At 45.7% G+C, this 5,999-nt stretch overlaps 1 protein-coding gene across 1 annotated transcript in view; it reads right to left on the bottom strand.

Moving 5' to 3' along the window:
- Nucleotides 1-3,663: 3,663 nt before the first annotated feature.
- The window catches only part of MTARC2 (mitochondrial amidoxime reducing component 2), a 32,321-nt gene continuing 29,985 nt past the window's right edge, over nt 3,664-5,999 (bottom strand). The window contains exon 8 of the mRNA XM_032872962.1: nt 3,664-4,475. The gene's annotated coding sequence lies outside the window, so the exon portion shown is untranslated. The remainder of the gene's footprint in view (nt 4,476-5,999) is intronic.

Below are 5,999 nucleotides of genomic sequence, written 5' to 3'. Positions count from 1 at the left end.
GGCCGAGCCCGCGGGAGCGCGGGCGGCGGCGGCCGCTCCGGCGGGGCCTTCCGCGGACGCCCAGCGGTCACCCCCGCAGAGCGCGGCCGCCGCTGGGGCTGGGAGGGAGGCGAGGACCTTGGCCCGGAGCCGAAAGGGCAGGCCGCTCCCGAACCCCTTCCGGGCGCTCCGGGTACCGCGGCCTTCGCCTGCGGAGTGGCCCCTGGGGCGCCGGCGGTGGGAGGTGGTGGCTCCGCTTCGGCGGGTGCTCTGCCCGCAGCCTCCTCCGCCTTCCGCGGCCCGCGTGGCCCTCCCCCACGATCGCCGCAAGCGACCACTTTCTTTACGTGTTGGTGCGGTTTTACGAAACCTCAAGTGGTCCGAGATACCAAACTTGCGGGACAAAGCGTGATTTCTAAGTCAGAAATCCGGCGGCCTGGGGGTCCCTGCCGTGCGGAGAATGGGGCGCCAGTGGGCACAACGCGGCCGGCACGGAGCGTCCCGCTGCCCTCCGCCGCCCTCCCGCCCGCCACGCGGGACCAGGGAGCTTGCGGGAGTGGGAGTCGGGGCGGACCGACGCCGTCAGCCGCCCAGGGCCCGCGAACCGAGCCTGGAGGGGAGCCAGCGGCCGCCGGGGCTCGGGGGTCGGAGCAGCACTGAGTGGCGAAAAGCGCCCTCTGCTGGGTCTGGGGCACAGGGCGCGCCTGGCCGCCTTCCCCGCACTCAGGGTTTGGGAGGCGGGTCCTAGCCCGAAGTCCCGAGGCTTCTTCAGGGCAGAAGGGAACGTCCACCAAAGCGGCAGGCACTGACCTCAGTCACGTGTCTCTTTCAATCGGGTCATGTTTTAAAGAACAGGGTCAACCATCAGGATCAGGGTGGTTTAAGAGTCTTGGGCTCCGGTTTCATGGGCCAGACTTAAAAAATTACTGTGACACTTGTTAAAATGTAAGGAAGACTTCTTTTGAGACTACTGCTCATCTAAGATCAGGAGCAAGACGAGGATGTCCACCCTCTCACTTTACTTGACAGGGTGCTGGAAGCCCTAGCAGAGCAATTAGGAAAGAAAAAAAAATAAAAGGCATCCAAATCAGAAAGGAAGAAGGAAATCTCTGTGTTGCAGATAACACGATCATATATTTGGAAAACCCAACAGGTAACCACCAAAAACTATTAGAATAACTGAAGTCAGTAAAAAAAAAAAAAAAAAAAAAAAAAATCAGTTGCATTTCTATACAGAACAACAAACCATCAGAAGGAGAAATTAAGAAAAATAATCCCATATATATAAAAAAGAATAAAATATCTGGGAATAAATTCAACCAAGGAGATGATGGATCTGTACACTGAAAATTAGAAAATATTAATCAAAGGAATTAAAGAACACAGAAATAAATGCAAAATTGTTCCGTGCTCATGGATTGATAGAATTAATATTGTTAAAATAGCCACAGAACACAAAGAAAGCTACAGAGTCAATGTAATTTCTATCAAAATTCCAATGGCATATTTCAAAGAAATAGGAAAAAATAACCTTAGGTTATCCGGCTGGCTTAGTTGGTGGAGCGTGTGTGACTCTTGATCTTGGAGCTGTGAGTTCAAGCCCATGTTGGGTGTGGAGATCACTTAAAAATAAAATCTTTAAAAATTAAAAAAAAAAAAAAAGGAAGAAAAAAAATCCTAAAATTTGTATGGAACCACAAAAGACTGTGAATAGTGTTGGGGAGGATGTGGAGAAAAGGGAACCCTTGAACACTGTTGGTAGGAATGTAAATTGGTGCAGCCACTATGGAAAACAGTATGGAGGTTCCTCAAAAATTTAAAAACAGTGCGCCTGGGTGGCTCAGTGGGTTAAGCCGCTGCCTTCAGCTCAGGTCATGATCTCAGGGTCCTGGGATCAAGTTCCAAGTCTGGCTCCCTGCTCAGCAGGGAGCCTGCTTCCCTCTCTCTCTCTCTCCCTCTGCCTGCCTCTCTGCCTACTTATGATCTCTCTCTGTCAAATAAATAAATAAAATCTTAAAAAAAAAAATTTAAAAACAGGGGCACCTGGGTGGCTCAGTCAGCTAAGCGTCTGCCTTCGGCTCTGGTCTTAATCCCGGGGTCCTGGCATTGAGCACCGCATTGGGCTCCCTGCTCAGCAGAGAGCCTGCTTCTCCCTCTCCCTCTGCCGCTCTGCCTGCTTGTACTCTCTCTCTCTCTGTCAAATAAATAAATAAAATCTTTAAAATAAAAAAATTAAAAACAGAACTGCCATAGGATTCAGCAATTCCACTTCTGGGTATTTATCCAAAGAAAAACACTCACTTAAAAAGATTCATGCCCCCATGTTCACTGAAGCATTATTTCCAACAGCCAAGACATGGAGACAACCTCAGCGTCCACTGGACAGATGAACAGATAAAGAAAATGTGGTGTCTACCTACAATGTAATATTATTCAGCTTTATTTAAGAAAAAAAATGAAATCCTGCCATTCAAGATAAAGTGGATAGATCTTGAGGGCATTATGCTAAGTGACATAAGTCAGAGAAAGATAAATACTGTATGATCTCATTTACATGCGGAATCTAGAACAAAAACGAAAGTACAAACAACCCATAGATACAGAGAAGAGACGAGTTTGCCAGGGGCAGGAGGTGAGTGGTGAGAAAAATAAATAAAGGTGGTCAAAAGACCCAAACTTCCAGTTGTAAGAGAAAAAGTTTCTAGGGACGTAATGTACAGCATGTTGACTATAGTTAACATGTGTTAACTATGTGCTGTGTTGTGAATGTATAGAATATATATATATTATGTGTTATATATATAATATTTATTATATAATATATGAGTGATTTTATATATATATATATATATATATATATATATATATATATATATATATAAATTATCTGTTCTATTCTCTCATCCAACCCCAGGTCCCCCTTTCCCTGCCCCTGTCATGTGAAAGTCAAGAACTGTGTTCAGAGCACAGGGGTCAAGGTTACTTCCACTGTCCTAGTACATCAGTGACCCCCTCTTCCAGGAATAAGCTGGAGAGAGAAGGGGCTTGGGTAAATCTAGCTTCTCACAGGTGAAACAGGAGAAATCTAGCTTCTCACAGAGGAACGTTGATGGATGGTGATGTATGCCCTGGGAACAGAGCAGAGAGCGATACACCTCAGCAGGACAGAGGACTTGAGCTCCATATTCTCCATGTTCTCCACAGAAAGACAGCTCCTGGGCACTCAGTCTTTGTGTTTATCTCCTTCTGTAATTTCTCTTCAGAAATTTAGTTTTTATTTATTCATTTATGTCCTCTCGACACCCAGCGTGGGACTTGAACTCACGACCCCGATATCAAGAGTCACATGCTCTTCTAAGCCAGCGAGGAGCTGCTCTCTTCAGAAATATAAAAGGAAAGAATCTGCTTCTCTATTTCAATGGCTGACTTCAAAGTTTCCTTTGACAGTCTCCTCAAGGTCACTGGCCATCCTGTCTCAGTGGGCCTTCTGTGTCGTGCATGATGCCCACCCCCGCCACCCACCCACCAGGGGAGGTAATGTTTACCGAGTCCACTCCTAACTCTAGAAGGAAGCCCTCTTGCTAAGCTACTAGAAAAGAGTAAAGAAAAATAAATGCCAGTAACAACATTCTAATATAAAATGAAAGAAGCCCTAAAGCACACTCATAAATACCAGAGAAAAAGTACAACTAAGATTCACATTTATTAATATTAAAGAAACCACAAAATTTTAAGTTGGTTAATTTGTTCACATATTTCTTCGGTGAGGGTTTTTGGTTAGTCATACCAAAATAGTTCATTTCTCTGTTACAAAAAAAATTATTTGCACCTTAAAAAAACGTGCTCATGCTTTCCTCCTCTCTCTCCTGCTCTCAAAATTCCATTCTTTTTAAAATCCCATCTTTTCTTCATCATACTTGGAATTCCAGGCAGTGTATCTGGCAGTTACACACACATTACTTCCAGATGGCTTCACAGAGGCTTAATCGAAAATAAAAACAAGATCTATAAATTAACTTCCATACTCACGTACAACCCGATTCCAAAACCCGTGAGCAAAAGGTTGACAGGATTCAACAGCCACGTAAAGACCGACAACAGGAATTTGTGTTAACATGTAAAAGACACCTCAGAAAACGGTGATCTCATTTCCCATTCCCCCTAAAACACGATTCTTCAAGCTTTCTTAAACACTCATCAATATTAACATCAGGGATCCAGAAGCGTAATCACCATAGTAACATTCAAAACAATTTCACAGACAGTGTGATTTATTTCAAAAGTCCTCATTACCTAAAATCTACTATCTTCCTATTTCTGAATCGGCCTCTAATACTTTTCCTGCATTCACTCAGAGCACGTGTAACTTCAAAAAGCTGAAAATGGGGATTCATTTCCAGCTGAGGATGGCTGCAGGCTGGTTACCGAGGATGGCCCGGGTCGGTGCTGTTGCTGCTGTGGGTGAAATCCTACAGAGGCCTCCCGGACCCTGAAACCTGAATCAATGCAAGGACCTCTGATTATTTGGTTATTTCTCCTACAGGTCATAAATACCTCCAATACTCACAAAACGGTGCCTCAATGAGGATAAAATGCAGGACACATAAACTACTTCCTGCACCAAATTACCTCCATGGGAAAAAAGCAGCCCATCAAGACTGAGAGGCCCACCCAGGTCTGGCAAGAGCCCAGAGCCAGGATGTCTCCGGGGCATGAGGGGGGCTCAGGGGAAGAACGCTTTGAAAGTCGTTGGTCAAGATGCTGAAATATACGCCTTTATCCCGCACATCAATAATTCCACTTTAGCGATCTAATTTACAGAAAACACTTTATTGTAAAACAGCCCTGGGAGCACCTGGGTGGCTCCATCGGTTAAAGGTCTGACTTCAGCTGGGGTTGTGATCTCGGGGTCCCGGGATCGAGCCCCACCACGGGCTCCCCACTCGGCAGGAAGGCTGCCTATTCCTTTCCCTGTGCCCCTCCGCCTGCCTGTGCGTGTGTGCTCTCTCTCTCTCAAATGAATAAATAAAATCTTTAAAAAATAATAAAATAACATGATTCTGCATACAAAGATATATGCTATACTATTATTTGCAACAAAATTGGATATATTCCAAGTGTCAAATACTATAAAATAGTGTTTAGAACACAGTGTGTATTTCTACATGTGATGTTATGAAGCCATCCCATCAGAAATGACGTTTGAGAAGCCGGGAGGGCTACAAAAGTGTGTATGATACATACTTCTGCGTATATGTATGTGATATACAGATGACACAGATCCCATATATATCACATGATACACAACATCTATCTGGATATGGTACGTATGATATACACATGTACATATTACACATGTCACACAGATCATGGCTACATTAAGCAAACAAAAAAGCAACCAGAATACAGTCTTTAACAGTGACAGTGGGTGATTTCTTTCCCCAACTTCTCTGGTATTTTCTAAACTCACCGTGAGGAACGTGTACTGCGTCTACAATGGAACAGATGACTCTTACAGAATGAAAGTTTAAATGAGTAAGTGACCCCCCGTGCTTTAACCAACCTGATACAGAGAATCCAGAACGCGGAAACCAGACTAGGCTCACAATGGAGAGGAGTAACATCACCGTGATTTTTAAAGCCCAGCAGCAATGCGGGCCAGAAAGGAAAGTCCTCCATGCTTCTAGGGGGTGGGCCGCGGGGCAAGCCTCCTAGGTTTGGATGGGGGGACTGCTGAATGATAAGGCTAAGAGTTGCCCCGGGCCCAGTGGCCAACAGCATCTCGGCCACGTGCACCGTCTGGGCACTCAGGCATCCCTCGCCGTGCCCACAGCTGGCACCTCACTTAAGACCCATGTTGCCACCCACGCCTGGCCTCTCACGGCCCCTCCCAGCTCCAGTATCCCGGGCAGGTGTGACCTAATTGACTTTATTAACCAGTTCATGAGTCACACGGCATCCCTTCTAGCAAGGACAGGGGAGCTCCACTGAGCTAAACTAAAGTTTTTCAAGGCAGAGAA

This window comes from Lontra canadensis, unplaced genomic scaffold (assembly GCF_010015895.1).
Source record: "Lontra canadensis isolate GAN:19392208 unplaced genomic scaffold, GSC_riverotter_1.0 scaffold46, whole genome shotgun sequence".
NCBI classification, from domain to species: domain Eukaryota; kingdom Metazoa; phylum Chordata; class Mammalia; order Carnivora; family Mustelidae; genus Lontra; species Lontra canadensis.
The sequence above is the reverse complement of the archived record's forward strand: the minus strand, read 5'-3'. Positions and strand labels throughout refer to the sequence as shown.